The sequence below is a fragment of the Podarcis bocagei genome (assembly GCF_964188305.1).
Source record: "Podarcis bocagei genome assembly, chromosome: 10".
In the NCBI taxonomy this organism is placed as follows: domain Eukaryota; kingdom Metazoa; phylum Chordata; class Lepidosauria; order Squamata; family Lacertidae; genus Podarcis; species Podarcis bocagei.
In genome coordinates this window covers 8,311,112-8,333,350 of record NC_138135.1, presented here as the reverse complement: position 1 = coordinate 8,333,350, position 22,239 = coordinate 8,311,112, and the positions used below count along the sequence as shown (strand labels likewise).

The following is a 22,239-nucleotide window of genomic DNA, read 5'->3' as shown; positions in this document are numbered from 1 at the left end:
AACAAAAACTCCTAACAACTTAGACTGAGTTTCAGCACACATGAAAAACTTAAAACAAATCCTTATTTCCTGATGGATAGCCTTTGGACTACAGTGTAACTTAAATAGAAAAGTATCTTTAGAAAGGTTTTTCCTCCGAAAGCGTTTTATTTTAAAAACCTGATTTAAATTTTTAAAAATCCAATTATTATTTTTTAAATTAAATCATTGATTTCTTTTTATCCACCCTGCTCCTAGTAAAGGCCGAATGGACCTCAAAGAACGTGGGAAAGGAGATTTGCGGAGACCATTTAGGCCGCGGCGGAGCTTTTACTTCGCCTTTCCGGCGTCAGGCGGCGGCGGAAACCGCGCATTTCCGGCGCCGCCTGGCTGCTTCCCCCGAAATTCAGCGAAACGGGCGGCGGAGGCCCGGAAAAGCCATGATGCCCAACGCATCTTCCTGGCCCTGAGGAGCGAGGCCAAGATGGTTGCCGCCCATCCCTGGGCAAGAGAACCTTCTAGAATCTTGTCGGTTGGCTCAAAAATGGAAAAGTGACAAGATACCAGCTAATGAAGAATGGGGCAGAAATGACTGGCAGAATCCGAGACCAGGGAGCAGAGTTGGTGAAAGAAGACTGGAAGAAATTTAAAGACTATTTACAGAAATATTGTAAAATTAATGAATGTTAGAAGGATGTTGGATAGAAACTAAGGGGTTTCCAGCTGTAATGCTTTAGGAGATACGAAAAAAAAAGGTTTATAAATGGGTAAAAGCTTAATGGTAAGGATTTGCTGAACTAACAAATTGAAGTGAAATACAAAGAAGGGAGGTATGAGGAGGTCTGGGGAAATAAGCGTAAGGAAGATATGTTATGGGAAATTATTTGTTTTTTAACTGTTGTATTTTGTATTTTGTTTCTTTTTATTTTTTATTTTTTCATTGTTATATTTTAAAAACTTTAATAAATATCTTTTGAAAAGAAAAAAAAAGCTAATGAAGAATGGAAAGAAAACTAATGGATTGTGCTGAAATGGCAAGACTAACTGAAAGATTAAGAGACTAAGACAATAGAGACTTCAAAAAAGATTGGGAACCATTTATGTTGTATCTACGGTAGACCATCTGGGAAAGGATATATAATGAGATGAAAAAGATGTCGAAATATACATTTTTTTAAAAAACAGAAACATTTTTACTTGGTATTATAGGTCAGGACATGAATAGGCAAGATGTTAAATTGTTCTTATATGCAACAACAGCGGCAAGAGTATTATTAGCCCAGAAATGGAAAGAAGAAGAAATTCCGACGAAAGAAGAATGGCAGACGAAATTAATGGACTCTGCAGAATTGGACAAAATGGCAGGAAGGATTCGAAACCCTGTGGGACCAGAGATTTGCAGAAGATTGGAAGAAGTCTATGAATTATTTGAAGAGCAACTGTAATCAACAAATTACGCTTGTAGGACTACAAGGAGAAATATACGAAGTGTTACAAAGTAGAAAAAGATAGAGATATTGGTTCTGAGTTTGAAATGTAGTAGGGAAGATAAGAAATGCATACTGAGAGAAAATTTTCAGACAGGATGGATGGAAGTCAAAAATTTGAATAAGATGTCAAAGTAGGTTTAATTACTGTTGGAAATGGTATGTTAAAAAAAACTAATAAAAAATATATTATAAAAAAAGAAGAATGGCAGACGAAATTAATGGACTCTGCAGAATTGGACAAAATGTCAGGAAGGATTCGAAACCCTGTGGGACCAGAGATTTGCAGAAGATTGGAAGAAGTATATGAATTATTTGAAGAGCAACTGTAATCAACAAATTATGCTAGAGGTTTTGTAAGGAGAAATATACGAAGTGTTACAAAGTAGAAAAAGATAGAGATATTGGTTATGAGTTTGAAATGTAATAGGGAAGATAAGAAATGTATACTGAGAGATTAGATTGGAGAATTTCCAGACAGGATTGATGGAAGTCAAAAATTTGAATAAGATGTCAAAGTAGGTTTAATTACTGTTGAAAATGACATGTTAAAAAAAACTAATAAAAAAATATTATAAAAAAAAAGAATATTCTTGTCGGTTGGGCGTGTTGGAAATGATATGTTAAAAAAAACTAATAAATATATTATATATATAAAAAAGAATATTCTTGTCGGTTGGGCGTGTTGGAAATGATATGTTTAAAAAAACTAATAAAAAAATAAAAAAAAGGATATTCTTGTCGGTTGGGCGTGAGGGGCCCACCTGCCATGAACCTTCGGCCCCTCAGATCTATGGGGCGGCAATTCCTCTCTCCCTCTTCGCAACCCCAATGGGGGAGACTTGCTCACGAGTAGCCCTGTCCGTAATGGACAGGCTGAGGGTGAGGAGGGCCTGCAAAGAGACTTGGAGCCTCCTCTGGGCCGGCTTGGCTGTGAGGCGTTTGGCGTCGCCTCAGGCGGCAGAAAGCAACCCACAGGTCTGATTGACTGACAGGCTGATTGATCCGCAAATAAGCCAGTCAGCCGCAGAGGCGTTTCCTGGGAAGGAGGAGCCTAAAGGCAGCTAGGCTCCTCCCCTCTTCAGGAAAGAAATAATATAATTATTATTATTAAAGGCCTCTTTTTTTTGGTATAAAAATGTGTCAAGTAATTGTCGGAGATGCGGAGATAACTCAGGAACTTTCTACCATATGTGGTGGATATGTAGGAAAATGCACGTATTCTGGGAGAGTATCCATGCAGAACTGCAAAAAAATGCTAAATCCATGCAGAACTGCAAAGAAATGCAGACCTCTTTCTTTCTTTTTTTATTGATACAGCAAGAAAAAAAACCCACACAAATACCAAATTACACACAGGAATAACCACAGACACATAATTTTCTTAACAAACAATAGAACATATATTGGTCTTAACACTAAAGACCCAACCTCCCGTCTGTTCCATATTTTGATTTCATATTACTTATTGTCAATACACATTTTTATCATAATTAATTTTTTCTTAATATATCTAATTTCTTATATCTACCTTGCAACTATTACTGAAGGTCCTCGAATGCTGCGACAGAATTTAAACTACTATATTTATTTTTCAAATATTCTTTGAAAACCTCCCATTTTGAAACAAATTCCTGTTTTGATTTATTCTGACCAGATCTGGTTTTTTATTTAAAGAGATCTCTTTCAATAAAAAACCAGAGGCCTACCTCCTGGGAATAACAGATTTGGATATTCCACAAAAAAGGAAGGGTATCTTTTTATACGCAATGGCAACAGCAAGAGTTCTGATCGTGGCAAAATGGAAGAGTAACAAAATTCCCTCTATACAAGATTGCATCCAAAAGCTGACAGAAAATGCAGAATTAGACAGTCTATCAGAAAAAATAAAGAATAAATCAAAACAGGAATTCTGTTGCATTTTTCTCTTTTGTTCCTTTTTTCATGTATATGTGTTTATTTGAAGTGTATATGTGTGTATGTATTTGCAGTGTTTTGCTTATATTTTGTAACAATTATGTTACATTTTTTTAAAAAAATTAAAAAGCAACAAAAAAGAATCCCTAATAGGAGATGATATTTTTTTCATCTCCTCGTAGACCATGTCCCAGAATTCCAGGGGTCCTCAAGCTTTTACCTCTGGGCCACACTTTCAGAATAGTCATACCTCAGGTTACAGACGCTTCAGGTTGCATTTTTTCCGGAACGGGTTACTTCCGGGTTTCGGCAGCCGTGCATGCGCAGAAGCGCTAAATTGCGCTTTGCACATGTGCAGAAGCTACGAATTGCGACCTGTACATGCACAGATGCTCCGCTGCGGGTTGCAAACGTGCATCACACACAGATCACGTTTGCAACCCAAGCTCCCAGTGTAAACATTTGCTCATGCTGCACCAGATTTTTTTCAGAAAGTGGGGGGGGGTGAGTGTTCGGACCCCTGGGCCTCACTTGTGGGGTTCTGTCCTCTCCCTCATGCTTTTCAACATCTACATGCAGCCGCTGGGAGAGATCATCAGGGGGTTTGGGCTGGGTGTCCATCAAAATGGGGATGATACCCAGCTCTACCTCTCTTTCAAATCAGAACCAGTGAAGGCGGTGAAGGTCCTGTGTGAGTGTCTGGAGGCGGTTGGAGGATGGATGGCGGCTAACAGATTGAGGTTGAATCCTGACAAGACAGAAGTACTGTTTTGGGGGGACAGGAGGCGGGCAGGTGTGGAGGACTCCCTGGTCCTGAATGGGGTAACTGTGCCCCTGAAGGACCAGGTGCGCAGCCTGGGAGTCATTTTGGACTCACAGCTGTCCATGGAGGCGCAGGTCAATTCGGTGTCCAGGGCAGCTGTCTACCAGCTCCATCTGGTGCACAGGATGAGACCCTCCCTGCCCACGGACTGTCTCACCCGAGTGGTGCATGCTCTGGTTATCTCCCACTTGGACTACTGCAATGCGCTCTACGTGGGGCTACCTTTGAAGGTGACCCGGAAACTAAGACTAATCCAGAGTGCGGCAGCCAGACTGGTGACTGGGAGCGAACGTCGAGACCACATAACACCGGTTCTGAGAGATCTGCATTGGCTCCCAGTACGTTTCCGAGCACAATTCAAAGTGTTGGTGCTGACCTCTGTCACTGTTTTTTGTGTTGAATATGCTATATGGTGGGACGCGGGTGGCGCTGTGGGTTAAACCACAGAGCCTAGGACTTGCCAATCAGAAGGTTGGCGGTTCGAATCCCTGCAATGGGGTGAGCTCCTGTTGCTCGGTCCCTCCTCCTGCCAACCTAGCAGTTTGAAAGTCCATCAAAGTGCAAATAGATAAATAGGTACCGCTCCAGTGGGAAGGTAAACGGTGTTTCCATGTGCTGCTCTAGTTTGCCAGAAGCGGCTTAGTCATGCTGGCCACATGACCCGGAAGCTGTACGTCAGCTCCCTCGGCTAGTAAAGCGAGATGAGCGTTGCAACCCCAGTCGGCCACATGTGGACCTAATGGTCAGGGGTCCCTTTACCTTTTATGCTATATGGTAATTTATGGACCTAATAGGTATCTAAAGCCATTTGCACATAACAAAATATGCACCGTATTTTTCGCTCCGTAAGACGCACCAGACCACAAGATGCACCTAGTTTTTGGAAGAGGAAAACAAGAAAAAAATAATTCTGAATCTCAGAAGCCAGAACAGCAAGAGGGATCGTTGTGCAGTGAAAGCAGAAATCCCTCTTGCTGTTCTGGCTCCTGGGATAGCTGCGCAGCCTGCATTCGCTCCGTAACACACACACACACATTTCTCCTTACTTTTTAGGAGGGAAAAAGTGAGTCCTATAGAGCAAAAAATATGGTATTTTATCAAAGTAATTATTGAACTGAAATACAATTAAGTAGTAGTATATTAACAGTGAAATTGGGGGTGGGGTCCCACTCTGGGCCCTAAGCTATAGCTTGTTTAGCTTATACATAAATCCGGCACTGCTGGAGAGCTAAGCAAAGGGCTGTTCTCAATCCGGATGAATCCTCCCTTCTGCGCTGAAGCAACGATCAAAGTCCCAGCACCAAACACAAACTGAAACTAAAAGGGCGACGGCCGTCGAAAGGCTTCCTCTAGAGAGGAGCCACGTGGAATGGGGAAAGAGATTGTTGGGAGTTCAGTTTTACCTCTGTTTCGGATCAGAGCAGGAGTAAAACGCAGGAATCCTCAAGTTCTGCCTTGGCAAAGCGGCTCTTTTGTTTGGAGAAAACTTCGTCCTGCATTAAGACAGAGGGTAATGAATCAGATCCACCCGGTTTTTTCGCCCATGCGGTGACAGATCTTAAGACCGGCCGCGTGTACGCAGAGCTTTGAAAAGAGGAAGCAAGTTTCTCAACTAGGCATTACCAGGAAATTCTACAGCCTGCATAAAGGCTGCAAAATGAGCGTGTTTTCCTTCCCTTTCACGCCCAGTAATTTAGTCTGCCATTTTGCACAACTGATTCTGGTTTGGCAACACACGAGGAAAGAAAAAGAGACATGCAGATCACTAGCGGGCTCCTTATTTAGCCCTTCTTTGACTTCTGCGATTGCTACAGACACAGCCTATGCATTTTGAAGCCTAATTTTCACCAGCATTGAGGACTACAAACTTCAGGTTCTCAGAGAGGAGGACTGTGTGCCTAATAGCGCAGTCTGTGATCCTACAGAATTGTAGGATCCTTTTAGAGCTAAAAATATATTCCATCGAAGAATTTAACATGTTGCCTTGAGTCAGGAATTGGGGGGCAGGATCCTAAATCCAGCCAAACAGCTGGATCCTGAACTCCCCGCCTAGGCCATTTAGACACAGGCCACCACGAGGCTTTCAAAATAGCACTGTGCAGTTTTTACTATCTATATCTTCACAGAGCTGGAAGGGACCACAAGGGTCATCTAGTCCAACCCTTGGCAATGCCGGAATATTTTGCCCAGCGTGGGGTTCGAACACACAGCCCTGAGCTCACAAGCCTCAAGCTTTACCAACTGAGCTATTCGGCAACCCTAATGGATTTGATTTTCCACGGCTTTAATTCTATTACAGCTTTATTGCTTTTTAACTGTTACATGTTGCATGTTTTTAGCCTTCTATATTTTGTCTGCGGGTGGCGCTGCGGTGTAAACCACAGAGCCTAGGGCTTGCCGATCAGAAGATCAGCGGTTCAAATCCCCGCGACGGGGTGAGCTCCCGTTGCTCGGTCCCTGCTCCTGCCAACCTAGCAGTTCGAAAGCACGTCAAAGTGCAAGTAGATCAATAGGCACCGCTCCAGCGGGAAGGTAAACGGCGTTTCCATGCGCTGCTCTGGTTCGCCAGAAGCGGCTTAGTCATGCTGGCCACATGACCCGGACAAATGCCGGCTCCCTCGGCCTATAGAATGAGATGAGCATGCAACCCCAGAGTCGGCCACGACTGGACCTAACGGTCAGGGGTACCTTTAATAATAATATAATAAAAAATTTTATTTATACCCTGCCCTCCCTGGCCAGAGCCCGGCTCAGGGCGGCTAACAACAGTAAAAATTACAGTTAAAACATAATGGGGGGGGGGGTCAATTTAAAATACGGGTTAAAATGAAATTTTAAATGCAGCCTCATTTTAAAAGTAGGCCATAGATCAAAACCATAAGGGGAGGGAAACATAAGGGTCAGAGTGAGTCCAAACCAAAGGCCAGGTGGAACAGCTCTGTCTTGCAGGCCCTGCGGAAAGATGTCAAGTCCCACAGGGCCCTGGTCTCTTGGGACACAGCGTTCCACCAAGTCGGGGCCAGTACTGAAAAGGCCCTGGCCCTAGTTGAGACCAATCTAACCACCTTGTGACCTCGAAAATGTTGTCATTTGTGGACCTTAAGGTCCTCCGTGGGGCACACCAGGAGAGGCGGTCCCGTAGGTACGTGGGTCCTAGGCTGCATAGGGCTTTAACGGTCGAAACCAGCACCTTAAACCTGACCCTGTACTCCACTGGGAGCCAGTGCAGTTGGTAAAGCACTGGATGAATGTGATCCCGTGGCAAAGAGCCCTTAAGGAGCCTCGCCGTGGCATTCTGCACCCGCTGCACCTTTTACCTTTACTTTGTGTGCAATGTTTTTTTTTGCAAAAGCCGCCTTGAGTCCCGGAGTCCCGGTCTAGTGAAAAGGCGGGATGAAAAGAATTATGGTAATAAATATAATAATGGCTTTCCCTGGCAATTTTAAGACCGCGAAAAGACCAGGGCCCTTTGGCAATTAAGAATCTGGGGCAGAAACCTAAGGAAAATGGGGTTAGATTATTATTTTTTTAAATCCCGGGGTTGAGTTGCTGAGTTGCTACAGTACGACACCATCGTACTATTTGTGCAACAAAACTCCCCTCCTAACAGCTCCACTCCTCACAGCTTTGTGGGGGGGGTGGTCTTGTGGTGGGGAGTTCCTCTGCCCAGCCAGAAGCCCTTGTGCTAGTAGCAGCACTTGGTCGAATCCTGCCCAACAGACTTAAGGTAGCCGTAGTGAGGCGATGCCAGCACAAGAAAACTGGGGCAGATGGGGCTGGGGGCTGTGAGCATCTTGAGGGTCAAAGTGTGGGGTTGCTAAAGTACCAGAGAGCCCCACGGCCCGAGGTACGGCCGCTGGTAGGAGCGCACCCTGGCTCTTAAAAGCATTATTAACAAAGCAACGCACAGGAAGAACACTATAAAAAAGTTGTGAGTCACAGGGAGAGGCAACGCCAAGGACCATGGCTGCTGGTGGCTATGACGAACGAGGGAATAATTTCACGAGAAAGCCTGTTCTTCCCCCTTGGAAGAACAGCTGCGTGTTCAGGAAAATGACACAGTTCAGTCCTTTCCGGATAGGGTTGTGCAATATCTGGCTTGCAACATCACAATATATCACCAGCTAGATCTCTCGATATATCACAATATCTATCTGCGTGGCGGAGGGCCTTGACAGGCTTCCGGGCGGTGGCAGAAGTGGTAGATTTAGTAAAATTAAATAAGCTTCCATATAGTCTACTATTTAATACACTTTCAACTAATTTATGAGAAGTTTAAGTAATTTACTAGCCAAGTTGCCTCTGCACGCATAAGCCCCACTGAGTTCAACTAAACTTCTACTCGCCCCTATAATTCTAACTTTTACCCAGTTTATTTTACTATTACCCAAAAACTCAAGTTAAATCAGATTCTGAAGTCATTATTTTTTGAGTAATCATTGTAATATGTATTTCATGATTTGTACTTCTTGGCCATAATTTATCTCAACTTCATATTATATAGGAATGTTTCCCTGTCAAGATATCTGAATGTATTTTGCATCCATTTATATAATTGCACAAATTAACTTGTATGGTATCTCAAGGGTTGAGGAGATAAGACTGTACGGTTAGAAACTAAATTCCTAATATTGTCAAGTGTGAGTATTATCTCATTTATCAAAAGGGCCTGAAGGACGCCAGAATGTACGACTCAGATGTAAGTTCTTATTTTCTACCCCTACTTGTTTGGGGCCACATGGAGACAGAAATGTATAGGAGAATGTGTGTTTATTCTCTCAGATACTCGCACACATATCAATAAAGAGTTGAATTGTCCATTGTTCAAAAAACAAAAACTTCTACTATCCTAAGAGTAAGCCCCATTGAATTCAGTACGGTCTGCTTGTGAGTAGACATGCATTTGCTTGCACTGTTTTACAGAAAAACGCCCTTCCCATCATTCGCACACAGTACCCAACCTCCCATTTCAGCATAAGGCAGCCAGCTAAGTCTTCTCCCCTCCATCGCCCACCCCAACAGAAGGGGGGTCCCCAAATGCCCTCATCCCACCAATCTCTGGGTGGGAGGGAGGGAGAGCAAGGAAGCAAAAAGATTGTCTTCTTTAAATTAAAAATGCACTCTTCCTTTTTAATACGGAGGAAAGGTATTTAGGGGGAACCAACCACATAAACAGGGACGCAGGTGGCGCTGTGGGTTAAACCACAGAGCCTAGGCGGTTCAAATCCCCACGACAGGGTGAGCTCCCGTTGCTCGGTCCCTGCTCCTGCCAACCTAGCAGTTCGAAAGCACGCCAGTGCAAATAGATAAATAGGTACCACTCCGGCGGGAAGGTAAATGGGCGTTTCCGTGCGCTGCTCTGGTTCGCCAGAAGCGGCTTGGTCATGCTGGCCACACGACCTGGAAGCTGTACACCGGCTCCCTCGGCCAGTAAAGCGAGATGAGCGCCGCAACCCCGGAGTCGGCCACAACTGGACCTAATGGTCAGGGGTCCCTTTACCTTTAACCACATAAACGCCACCAGGAAATAAAAACAAAAACTCTTCCCCCTCTTTTTTCCCCCCACTGGTGGGGGAAGAAAGAAGAGCGTTCCAGTTCTTCGTTTACCTTGCCTCTTTGATTATCTAGCCGTGGGAGGTTCCTCCTGGGTCGTTAGCAGGCTCTGCATAATTAGCTGAGCTCTAAGTGGGAGGGTACCGGATTATCCGAAATAGCTTGCTGGTTTGTGGGAGAGTTTATCATCATTTATTTCTTATCGGGAGAGCACAAAGTTGGAAACACGTGCCTGCAAATTATCTGCAAAGTATGTTCAGCTGAGCTACCCCCTGGGAAGCTGTTAAGTCTCCACCTTTGATATTAATTTATCGCACAGCCCTGCTTCCGGGGCGTTACAAATTTAGACTTCAGTTTGGGAAAAACAGAAAGTCGTTGTTTGCAGAGGATCTGCACACTGGGAGTTAATATCTTCACAGACCCAGTTCTCCGATATACTAATTTTCTGCAAGCAGGAAGTGGGGAAGCCTTTCAAAAAAAGAAAAGTTCAAGTCAAAGGCGCTATTGTCCAGGAAGGACTCTACCGCAGGATTTCTCGGGAGAGCAAAAGAGTAACAAAAAGCAGGAAGTGAAAGCACCACACAATGTCTGTTCCACACTTGCAAGGAATCGCTCCTTCAGTGTGGTAGTGCTTGAACTTTGGAACTCCCTGCCACTTGATATTAAGGGTATTCAACTTCACTATACTGCTTTTGGCATGTTTTACGCTCAGGCAAGCCTGCCCAGACATCTAAATCTGATGTGCATTTCAGTAATATGTAATTCTACTTTGCAATACATGTTTTGTAAACTGCTGATTTTACAAATATATACGTTTTGAAGGTGTGGCAAATTAGGTCAACTTGCTTTTGACATCGGATTTTTTTGGCCATTTTAATGCATATAGGACAATCCTTCATGAATCTGCACAATCCTTAAACAAACCTTTAGCATGTTCCACATGAAAAGTACAGAAATTGATTTATTCATTCATTAAATGTTTTTCTATCCCACCTTTCTCCCAAAATTTGGATTCAAGGCGGCTTGCAGTATTTTAAAAACATAATTTTAAAACACCAACACATTAGTTAAAAGCAACAGTTTAAAAATACAAAAAAACACATTTAGAGCCATCATTAAAATACTGAGTGCCCTGATAGCAGGCCAGTTGCCAACACTATCTGCACACATTATTTTGTGTTTATATTTTAGTATCATCAGCAAACTTAGCAACCTTTCTCCTCGCCCGACTCTTTAAAAACCACAAGTGAATTATCAAGGAGGCAAAAAACTTGAGCTAAAAGTGACTCCATGTTAAATTAATTTTAATTCCAAAATGACGATCAGTTTATATGCTTTGGGATTATCAATTTATCAATCTGCCCTTTGCAGATTTGAAAGGAAGGGGAGAAAAACCAGTGTTAAATGCCACGACATAGCTGTTCTTTCTCTTTTTTAAAGGGAAATTCCCTTAGGATTTCTCGCAAGAAAAGGGAAAAGTTGACAGCTATGTGCCACAAGCGTTGTCAGAGGGCTAGACTGAAAGCGGCACACTGTATTCAGGTTTTACACAAAAGAGAAACCACAACCAAATAAACATTCAGTGTTAACAAATGGGAGGGAAATGTGTTCGGTGCTTCTATACGGCAGCCGTTGATTTCAGTGAAAAGCGAAACTGATTTAAACAGAAATAAAAGTGAAACTATTCTGTTCCAGCAGCCACGCAAGCTCCGTACCAGAGACAGAAGCATATTAATTGTAGGCAGCACAACGTGCTTTTTAAAGCAACCATCTCAGGATTTTTAACCTTAAATTCAAAGTTTACTAGTAGCTCCCTACTTTGCATATATATATATATATATATATATATATATATATCCATTTCCCAACTCCTGTACGCTGCAAATGTCTGGCGTAATGGGGACCTGCCTAAGCTAGATGCCTTTCAGGCAAAATTTCTACGATCTCTGCTGCAGGTACCAATTGTGTCCCCAACTCCATACTTCTGTTACAAGCTGGTGAATGCCCAATTTCAACTAAAGCGTGGTGGGCTGCCCTAAAACATTGGCTCAGGATTTCAGTGTTTGATCTTGGGAAGGGTTTGTACCAACACCTGACCAATGAGGAGTTTGTCAGCAAATGGCAGAAAACCATGGCTAGAAAAGCCACCTCTATTGGTCTGTCCCCCCCCCAAAAAAAAACTTTATTACCTGGGTTAGGAAGGTGCCCTAAAGACGTTAAAGCAAAGATTATGGGATAATGCACACAGTGACTTGCGATCTTGATCACACGCAGTCTGTAGTCCGCTGGCAGTAGGAGTACAATATGGACATGTCTTTAAGTTAACACCTTACATTAAAAACCTGACAGTACCAAATTATCGAAGGTTTTTCACCAAAGCCAGACTAAACGTCTTTCCTTCTGCAGTGTTGGATGGCAGGTTGAGAGGAGTTCCCTGCCAGGACAGATTTTGCTCGTGTGCTCAAGACATCGATTCTATAAAACATATTTTGCTGCACTGTGCAAAATATGAGCAAGCCATGGCTGAACTGATATTACCCTTGCTGATACCTTTCCCGGGAAAATCAGAGGCTCACTATGTCAGGTTCCTATTGGAAGACCGGACAAATGCCAGAACATTAGCAGTGACGAAGTTTTTATCGGTGGTTGCAAGAACCAATGATCCCTATCTTTTAAGTCTGAACAAAATACCCCAGTAATGAGATCATTAAGTTTGCAGATGATGCAACGGTGGTTGGTTTAATCAAGGCTGGAGAGGGGGAGGCGGTCTATAGGAAGGAAGTTGAGCAGTTGGTGCAGCAAAAACAACTTACTCCTTAACTTAAAGAAAAAGAAGAGATTACTGCGGACTTTAGGAAATGTAAATTGAATATTCACCCACTTATTATTGAGTGGAAGTGCATGGAACAGGTCTTGGTGTTTCGATTTCTGGGAATGGAGTTGAGAGATGACCTAACCTGGGGAGAAAACAGCAAAGACCTGATGAAGAGAGCATAGCAGAGGTTGTATTTTCTGAGAATCCTCTGGAAAAACAATCTCTCAAAGGACCTGTTGATGGCATTTTACCATTGCACTGTGGAGAGTGTATTAACTTATGGTCTGTGTGTGTGGTTTGGGAGCTGCACGGCCAGGGGAAAAACAATGCTGTCCAGGGTTGTAAAGACTGCGGAGAGAATAATTGGGTGCACTCTTCCCACCTTGGATCAAATCTATGCTTCCAGGTGTCATAAGAAAGCTGCAGAGATAGCGCAGGATAGTGGGCACCCCGGAAATGATCTCTTTCAGCTTCTGCCTTCTGGAAGAAGGTACAGGGTTATAAAGGCCAGGACTAGCCGCCTGAGAAAGTTTCTACGCAAATGCAATTCTGGTTCTAAACGCAGCATAAGGAGTCTCTATAGTATATTGTATTTTAAAATGGGGTTTCAGAGTTTTTAGGGGTTTTTGAATGTTTTATGCAGATCTTTAATTTCATTGTTCTGTATGGGACAATGACAATAAAGATATCGCGTATCGTATGCTTGTTTAACCTGGAGGTAGGCTGTCTGAATTGTGCATTGCTTTGTAACGATTTGTTGGGTCTCTGGACCGTAATAAAGATTGATTAATTGATTGATTGATTGATATGCAGTTATAAAGCATCTAATGTTTTAGGTGCTGCCCATTTTGCTCTGTCTGTATAATTCTGCAAACAAACCAAGCTGCCGGAGAGCCAAACTTTCATGAACCTCTGGGTTAAAAGACATGTGCAAAACTACACTTATCTTCAATGCCTCCATTGTGAGTCAATGAGGTGTTGTGGTTAGAGTGGAAGACTAGGACCAGGGAGATCAGGGTTAAAATCGCCACTCGGCCGTTAAGCTCACTGAGTGGCCTTGGGTTCGACACTGCCTCCCAGCCTGACCAACCTCACAGGGTCGTCGTGGGGAATGACATGGGCCTGCTACCTTTACCTCCTTAGATAAAAAAATGGTTGAGAGAGCTGGGTATGTTTAGCCTGGAGAAGAGGGAGACGGCCATCTTCAGATATCTCAATGGAGCAAGGTTGTTTTCTCCTGCTCCAGTGGGGACGACTCGAACCCATGGCTTCGGGATACAAGAAAGGAAATTCCGACTCAACATCAGGAAGAACTTTCTGATGGTAAGTGCTGTTTGACAGTGGAACAGACTCTCCTTGCTTGGAGGTTTTTAAGCAGAGGTTGGACGGCCATCTGTCATGGATGCTTTAGCTGAGATTATTATGTTGCAAGGGGTTGGAATAGATGACCCACAGGGTCCCTTCCAACTCTACAATAATTCTATGAAATTTAATAATAAGTAAAGAAATATGATGGGACACGGGGGGCGCTGTGGGTTAAACCACAGAGCCTAGGGCTTGCCGATCAGAAGGTCGGCGGTTTGAATCCCTGTGATGGGGTGAGCTCCCGTTGCTCGGTCCCTGCTCCTGCCAACCTAGCAGTTTGAAAGCACGTCAAATGCAAGTAGATAAATAGGTACCACTCCGGCGGGAGGGTAAACGGCGTTTCCATGCGCTGCTCTGGTTCGCCAGAAGCGGCTTAGTCATGCTGACAACATGACCCAGAAGCTGTACGGCCAGTAAAGCAAGAAGAGCGCTGCAACCCCAGAGTCGGCCACGACTGGGCCTAATGGTCAGGGGTCCCCTTTACCTTTAAAGAAATATGTATATTATTGGGCGCTAGGCCCTTATGGTATTTTTACTGAAGATCTATGGGTATAAATCTAATAAATAATAATACAGTCGTACCTTGGTTGTCGAACACCCTGGAACTAATGACATTTTGGCTCCCAAACGATGCAAACCCGGAAGTGATTGTTCCGGTTTGCAAACATTCTTTTGGAAGCTGAACGTCCGACAGGCTTCCGCAGCTTCTGATTGGCTGGAGTAGCTTCCTGCAGCCAATCAGAAGCCGTGATTTGGTTTCCGAACATTTTGGAAGTCAAACGGGCTTCCAGAATGGATTCCGTTCGACTTCCAAGGTACGACTGTAACAGCAATAATATAGTAGATTAGCATCTGCTGGTATCTCTTGATATTATCCGACGGCTTCAGATAACAAGGAACTTCGGTTAGCGAACCCGTGCTTGCCACAGAGTTATCTAATTTCGCAGAAAATCAGTTTCAAGAAACCTTCCTAGCAGTAGTTAAGTAGACGACACACAACAGTAAGGAACTGGCAAGGTCTTTTGCTGCTGCGGGGAAAAACACAAAGAGCCTCGTGCCAGAACCTGTTTCAGACAATGTCAGAGAAACGGGGTCCATCAATCAATATTGTCTACGTCACGCATCCCCAACCTTTGGCCCTCCAGATGTTTTGGACTACAATTCCCTTCATCCCTGACCACTGGTCCTGCTAGCTAGGGATCATGGGAGTTGTGGGCCAATACATCTGGAGGGCCGCAGGTTGGGGGTGCCTGGTCTACATTAACTGATAAGATTGTGTCTACCTTGCAGAAGGTTCCCAGCTTCAATTGCTGACATCTCCCAGTAGGGTGGAAGGAAGACTTCTGCTGGAAACTCTCAAGAGCCACCAGCAGTCAGGGCAGACCATGTTAGGATTCTTGCTCCGTGTTTGCAGTCATGGGAAGTGACGGAGACAGGATGTTTGTGTTACTGTGTTCTGGAATGTAGCACCATTGTCCTTTGTTTGATGAGAAAGAGGAAAGAGCTAAGTCAGAATGCTCCGAGTGTATTATACGTAAATGAAGTTGTTGTTGTTGTTTAGTCGTGTCCGACTCTTCGTGACCCCCTGGACCAGAGCACGCCAGGCACTCCTGTCTTCCACTGCCTCCCGCAGTTTGGTCAAACTTATGCTGGTAGCTTCAAGAACACTGTCCAACCATCTCGTCCTCTGTCGTCCCCTTCCCCTTGTGCCCACCATCTTTCCCAACATCAGGGTCTTTTCCAGGGAGTCTTCTCTTCTCATGAGGTGGCCAAAGTCTTGGAGCCTCAGCTTCAGGATCTGTCCTTCCAGTGAGCACTCAGGGCTGATTTCCTTCAGAATGGAGAGGTTTGATCTTCTTGCAGTCCACGGGACTCTCAAGAGTCTCCTCCAGCACCATAAGGTGAAATATAACTGGTAAAACTCTACAGGATGCGTTGCTAATATGTGAAAACAGACATGCCCAAAAGATGCTCCAACCAGAATTTATTGATACGTATAGACTGATTTCACAGAGTTAAGCTAAGCTAAGCAGATATATAAGATTGAATGTTTAATTATTAAGATACAAAATTGCAATCTCAATAATAAAGTTACGAAATAATAACAAGGAAGTCACACACAGGTGGAGGGAAGACACAGGGCAAGGAATATGAAATGGATAAATGTTGGTACGTAATGAAACGTGAAAATGTGAATTTACAAATATAATGTATATGTACCAATATGTAAAGAGTTCATATATGCAACATTAATAATAAATAAATTAAGTGCAAAAAATAAAAATAAATAAATAAAGAATGAAGGGGCAGGGGATTATGGGATGTGTCATGTTGGAGACTCGCATTGTGCCAATGTCTTCAAAGTCGTAGCTGGAGCACAGTAGATATTGTGGATTTCGGGTTTCAACAACAGCAACTTAAGCCAGAGGTCCTTAAGGCAGGGAGCTTTAGCTGAGATTCCACACATTTCAGTGGAATTTAAAATCAGGATGTAAAAGATGTAACCAAGAGAGCTTTGGTGATGTCAGAATGTAAAAAAAACCCAACCAAAAACCCAAGGGGCACCTCCATTCCGTTTTACATCTCCCAGGACCACAACTTCACAAGCTATGTTATTACACCCACAAACACACTGCGCTTATAATGAATCCACAAATTAATTTCCATCGCCGGATGCCAATTAGTACTGTTGCTTACAGGCCGCGCTCCGCCCATTAGGAAGGAAACAACAAACAGAAGAACTTTGATCACTGCCCTGTTTCCATCCTCTGCAGGGCACCTGAAACCAAATGGGGCCACAAAGTCTTAATTAACCAAGAATGCGGCAGCTAGACTGGTGACTGGTGACTGGGAGCGGATGCCAAGACCACATAACACCAGACCTGAAAGACCTACATTGGCTCCCAGCTCCCAGTACATTTCCGAGCACAATTCAAAGTGTTGGTGCTGACCTTGAAAACCCTAAATGGCCTCGGCCCAGTATACCTGAAGGAGCGTCTCCACCCCCATCGTTCAGCCTGGACACTGAGGTCCAGTGCCAAGGGCCTTCTGGCGGTTCCCTCGCTGCGAGAAGCCAAGTTACAGGGAACCAGGCAGAGGGCCGCCTTGGTGGTGGCGCCCGCCCTGTGGAATGCCCTCCCATCAGATGTCAAAGAGAAAAATAGGGTAACTACCAAACTTTTCCTGCCAACCTAGCAGTTCGAAAGCACCCCTGGGTGCAAGTAGATAAATAGGTACCGCTTACCAGCGGGAAGGTAAACGGCGTTCCGTGTGCTGCGCTGGCTCGCCAGATGCAGCTTTGTCACGCTGGCCACGTGACCCGGAAGTGTCTCCGGACAGCGCTGGCCCACGGCCAATAGAGTGAGATGGGCGCACAAACCCCAGAGTCTGTCAAGACTGGCCCGTTCGGGCAGGGGTACCTTTACCTTTACCTTTACCAAACTTTTAGAAGACATCTGAAGGCAGCCCTCTTTAGGGAAGCTTTTAATGTTTGATGCATTACAGTGGTACCTTGGGTTACATACTCTTCAGGTTACATACGCTTCAGGTTACAGACTCCACTAACCCAGAAATAGTGCTTCAGGTTGAGAACTTTGCTTCAGGATGAGAACAGAAATCGTGCAGCAGAGGCGCAGCGGCAGGCCCCATTAGCTAAAGTGGTGCTTCAGGTTAAGAACAGTTTCAGGTTAAGAACAGACCTCCAGAACGAATTAAGTTCTTAACCTGAGGTACCACTGTACCGTATTTTAATATTTGGTTGGAAGCCACCCAGAGTGGCTGGGGAAGCCCAGCCAGATGGGTGGGGTATAAATAAATTATTATTATAATATTATTATTATTATTAAGAAAGCAGATTTATACTGACAGTGTTTGAAATGTGGAAGAGACGGGTGACAGTACTCATGCCGGCATATTCCCATGGGAGCTCCACGATTCGCCGCTCCTCTTTTTTATAATCAAGACCGACCAATTAGTATCAGTGATGGGGAAGTGAAAAAATTGCAGAGAATGTGTGATGATGATAATAATGAATATTCCATTGATCAAACAAGACCATGGCGATTCTGGAATCAAAATTCTTCATTCCTCAGAACACAAAAGGATCCTCTGGATCGGGTCAATGGCCAATCTAGTCCATCATCATGTTCTCACAGTGGCCAGGATTCAAGCACAAAGGACCTCTCCTGTGTTTTCAGCAACGGGTCACTATGAAATTTGCAGTGCCCACTCCATTCAGATGCATTGATAATGAAAAAATCACCAAGACTTCCTCTTTAGAAGTAACTTTGAATAAACTGATAGGATCTTTGTTAAACGGCTCCTTCCGAGAATAATTTTTGTAGAATTAGTTATATTTTTGATATGATTTACAATATACAGTGGTACCTGGGTTCCCGAATGGGTTACAGTGGTCCCTCAGGTTAAGTACTTAATTCGTTCTGGAGGTCCGTCCTTAACCTGAAACTGTTCTTAACCTGAAGCACCACTTCAGCTAATGGGGCCTCCTGCTGCCGCTGCGCCGCTGGAGCACGATTTCTGTTCTCATCCTGAAGCAAAGTTCTTAACCTGAGGTAATATTTCTGGGTTAGCGGAGTCTGTAACCTGAAGCGTATGTAACCTGAAGTGTATGTAACCCGAGGTGCCACTGTAGTTGTTGAACAAATCGGCTCACGAACATCGCAAACCCGGAAGTGTTCCGGTTTGTGAACGTTTTTCGGAAGCTGAACATCCGACGCAACTTCCGCTTGAGTGCCAATTGGAAGCGGCGCCTTGGTTTTCGAATGCTTTCGGGAGTCAATTGGATTAAGTTCAAGAACCAAGGTACCACTGTAGTCAAACCTTGGTTGTCGGAGGTAATCCGTTCCGGAATACCCGAGTTACGAAATGTTCGACAACCGAGGATTGCAAAGTCAATGAAGGAAAAAGAAAAAAACTCCCCGGAAGGTGTTTGACTTCCGAAAATCGTTCAAAAACCGGAGCAGTTACTTCCCAGTTTTTGGTGTCCGGAAGCCGAAACGTTCCAAAATGGAGGCATCTGGTAGCCAAATTTTGACTGTACCTTTTTGATATATTCTTTCGTCTCACCTGTTTCTGCACTCACCTCTTCTGTTCCCCAGTAAAATTTCCTCTTGCTATTTTTTATCAATGCAATTAGACAGAAAATGATTTTCAGGTGCAATTTGAGACCGGAGTGCCATTAGTTACCGTATTTTTCACTCCATAGGGCGCACCTAGTTTTCAGAAGGGGAAATCAAGGGAAAAAATATGATTCCCCCCCCCCCGCTCTGGGAGCAGACCTTCTCCCTGCTTTTGTGGGAGGTGGGGGAATTCGCGGCCAGTCAGTCCCTTCTCCCTTCTGGGGAAAAGCCTGCAAGAGCTTGTGTGCGGCTCTTGGGGGCTTTCCCCGCCTGCCTCCACTGCATTCGCTCCATAGGGCGCACACACATTTTCCCTTGCTTTTTAGGAGGGAAAAAGGTGCGTCCTATAGAGCGAAAAATACGGTAACTGCAGTTAAATAACGTGCTGTTTTAATGGGCTGTTTTCTAAAAGAATTAAACGGGATGGGAGGGAAGAGGAAAAGAATGCAGGAGAGGTGGACGTCACAGAAAAGCACCCCTTTTCCCACGAACAGACGCTACCCTGTTAAACTGGCAGGTCAAGTTTTTCTGCTGGGCTAAGCATCACACGGGGCATGGCTCAAGGACCTCACACTCGGATGCTGCAAATACCAGGAAGGTTGCCATGTGCAGACTCAAGGTTGCAGCAAAGTTGTTCTGCAATCTTCCTAAGTTACCGTATTTTTCGCTCTATAGGACGCACCGGACAATAGGACGCACCTTGTTTTAGAGGGAGGAAAACAAGAAAAAAAAATCTCCCCCTCTCTGCCCAGCACCCCTTCAGCGAAGCGGCAGGAGGCGCTGCGCAGAGAGGGGGAGAATTTCCCCCCTCGTTTTCCCCCTCTAAAACAAGGTGCCGTTTAAGGTGCGTTCAGTTGCCTTCAGGCGGCTACCTTGGAAGCCTGAAGAGCGAAAGGGGTCGGTGCCCACCGACCCCTCTCGCTCTCCAGGCTTCAGGTTCCTTTCGACCTGCTCTTTGGGGCTGGCAGGGGGAAGCCCACCACCAGCCCCAAAGAGCAGGTCGGGGAGTGGGGAAAGGCGCAGCGGAGAGGCTCCTGCCATAGCCCCCCGCGCGCTCTCCAGGCTGGAGAGGTGACACGCAGCTATAGAGGCTCCTGCCGTAGTCGCGCGTCACCTCTCCAGCTGGGAGAGGGTCGCGGGGGGCTGCTTTAGCCGCGCGCGCGCTCTCCCGGCTGGAGAGGTGGTGCGCGGCTAAAGAGGCTCCTGCCGGGAGAGGGTCACGGGGCTATGGCTTCTTCGCTCCATAGGACGCACACACATTTCCCCTTCATTTTTGAAGGGGAAAAAGTGCGTCCTATAGAGCAAAAAATACGGTAAGTTGTATTCATTCAACTTGTTTTTATTCTTGCTTGTTAGCTGCCCTGAACCCGGCCTTGGCTGGGGAGGGCGGGGTATACATTTATTATTATTATTATTATTATTATTATTATTATTATTATTATTATTATTATTAAATGCTGCACAGAAAGGGGAGAAAGCAAGCATTCCTGGAACTTTTCAGCAGCCTGATACAGAAATCTAACAGCTGGTAGTTTTTCCAGACATGGAGATAAATGAGGCCGGCTTGGAAACCTTTTTTAAATTATTTTTCTGTGCAAAACGAATCACAAATCATAGCTAAGACTAAGCAGATGTAACGCTAAACCGTGGCTAACAGGAATCGGAAGTGAAAGCTTCCAATCTCCTCCTGAGCGTGCCAGAGGAGGAAAGAGAATGTAAGTTCTGGAAGAGGCGAGGATCATTATTGTCACAATAAACCATGGTTTTGCACAACGTCCAAAGGATTCCAAACTGCTCGCGGTTGACACAAAAATCAGCACAGTTGAGTACGTATCATCTCGAATGTTCTGGGAGGTTTTGGAAACTTCCTTGCAACTTCTTTGTAGCACTTTTCCTGTCTCTAACACACCTACCCGAAGAAACTGGATCAACCATTTTCTATTGCATTTTAGTAAATTGACCTTCTCCCCCCTCCCACAAATTTTCTGTGCAAGTACAGTGGTACCTCGCAAGACGAATGCCTCGCAAGACGAATGCCTCGCAAGACGAAAAACGCGCAAGACGAAAGAGTTTTCCATTTTTTGAGTCGTTCTGCAAGACGAATTGCCCTATGGGCTTGCTTCGCAAGACGAAACGTCTTGCGAGTTCTTGCGAGTTTGTTTCCTTTTTCTTAAAGCCACTAAGCCGTTAATAGCCGCTAAGCCGCTAATAGTCGTGCTTCGCAAGACGAAAAAACCGCAAGAGGAAGAGACTTGCGGAACGGATTAATTTCGTCTTGCGAGGCACCACTGTAATAATTTGAAGCTATGTAAAAGAACATTTGAGTTTTCCTTTGCACGGAATTCAATTACTGTTGCACACACCACCTGAATGTAACAAAGTATACAATTTACAGTGGTACCTCAGGTTAAGTACTTAATTCGTTCCGGAGGTCCGTACTTAACCTGAAACTGTTCTTAACCTGAAGCACCACTTTAGCTAATGGGGCCTTCTGCTGCTGCCGCGCCGCCGGAGCACGATTTCTGTTCTCATCCTGAAGCAAAGTTCTTAACCTGAAGCACTATTTCTGGGTTAGCAGTCTTTAACCTGAAGCGTATGTAACCTGAAGCGTAGGTAACCTGAGGTACCACTGTATTTGCAACATTGCTAATAACGCAAAGAGCCTTTTAATAGGCTTGAAACACGCACCCCATTTTGAATTTCTAACGACTCAGCACAAATAATCAGCTCAGTTATCGGTTAAAAGAGAAAAATAAGGCTAACAAGTTTCGAGGTTTGTTCATTTCTTTTTTCTCCTCCTAAAATGTTTTGAGCCGGAATTCCAACCCCATGCAGAATGCCCAGAGCAATGTATATGGTAACAAAAATGTAAAAATGGAATGTAATCTTTAAAACAGCTATAAAACACTAAAATAGACCAGGGTGGGGGAAGAGAGAGAAAATAAACAACAGAGAGAGCCCTGCTGTTTCCACAGCCAGAAGTTTAGCAGTCACCAGCAGAGACTCAGAAGGCCGTGATCCCATGCACTGGAGTAAGCCCAATGCTTACCTAGGAGTAAGCCCCATTGGAATTAAGATTGCCGGAAGAAATATCAACAACCTCAGATATGCAGATGACATAACATTGATGTTAGAAAGTGAGGAGGAATTAAAGAACCTTTT

At 44.4% G+C, this 22,239-nt stretch overlaps 1 protein-coding gene and 1 long non-coding RNA gene across 6 annotated transcripts in view; both read right to left on the bottom strand.

The window, feature by feature from the left end:
- Positions 1-22,239, bottom strand: part of LOC308595942 — a 132,432-nt gene that overhangs the window by 94,910 nt on the left and 15,283 nt on the right. The gene's annotated exons all lie outside the window — the stretch shown is intronic.
- TASOR2 (transcription activation suppressor family member 2) overlaps positions 1-22,239 on the bottom strand; it is a 63,170-nt gene that overhangs the window by 36,615 nt on the left and 4,316 nt on the right. Inside the window, exons 2-3 of one of the 5 annotated variants that reach the window (XM_081209705.1) lie at positions 12,641-12,716; positions 5,610-5,699 (exon numbers count right to left, since the gene is read on the bottom strand). The exons of 1 other annotated variant lie outside the window; for it this stretch is intronic. The gene's annotated coding sequence lies outside the window, so the exon portion shown is untranslated. Of the gene's footprint in view, positions 1-287; positions 491-5,609; positions 5,700-12,640; positions 12,717-22,239 lie in introns of those variants that run through there. 3 more of the 5 variants (XM_081209704.1, XM_081209707.1, XM_081209708.1) reach the window with 3 other exon arrangements.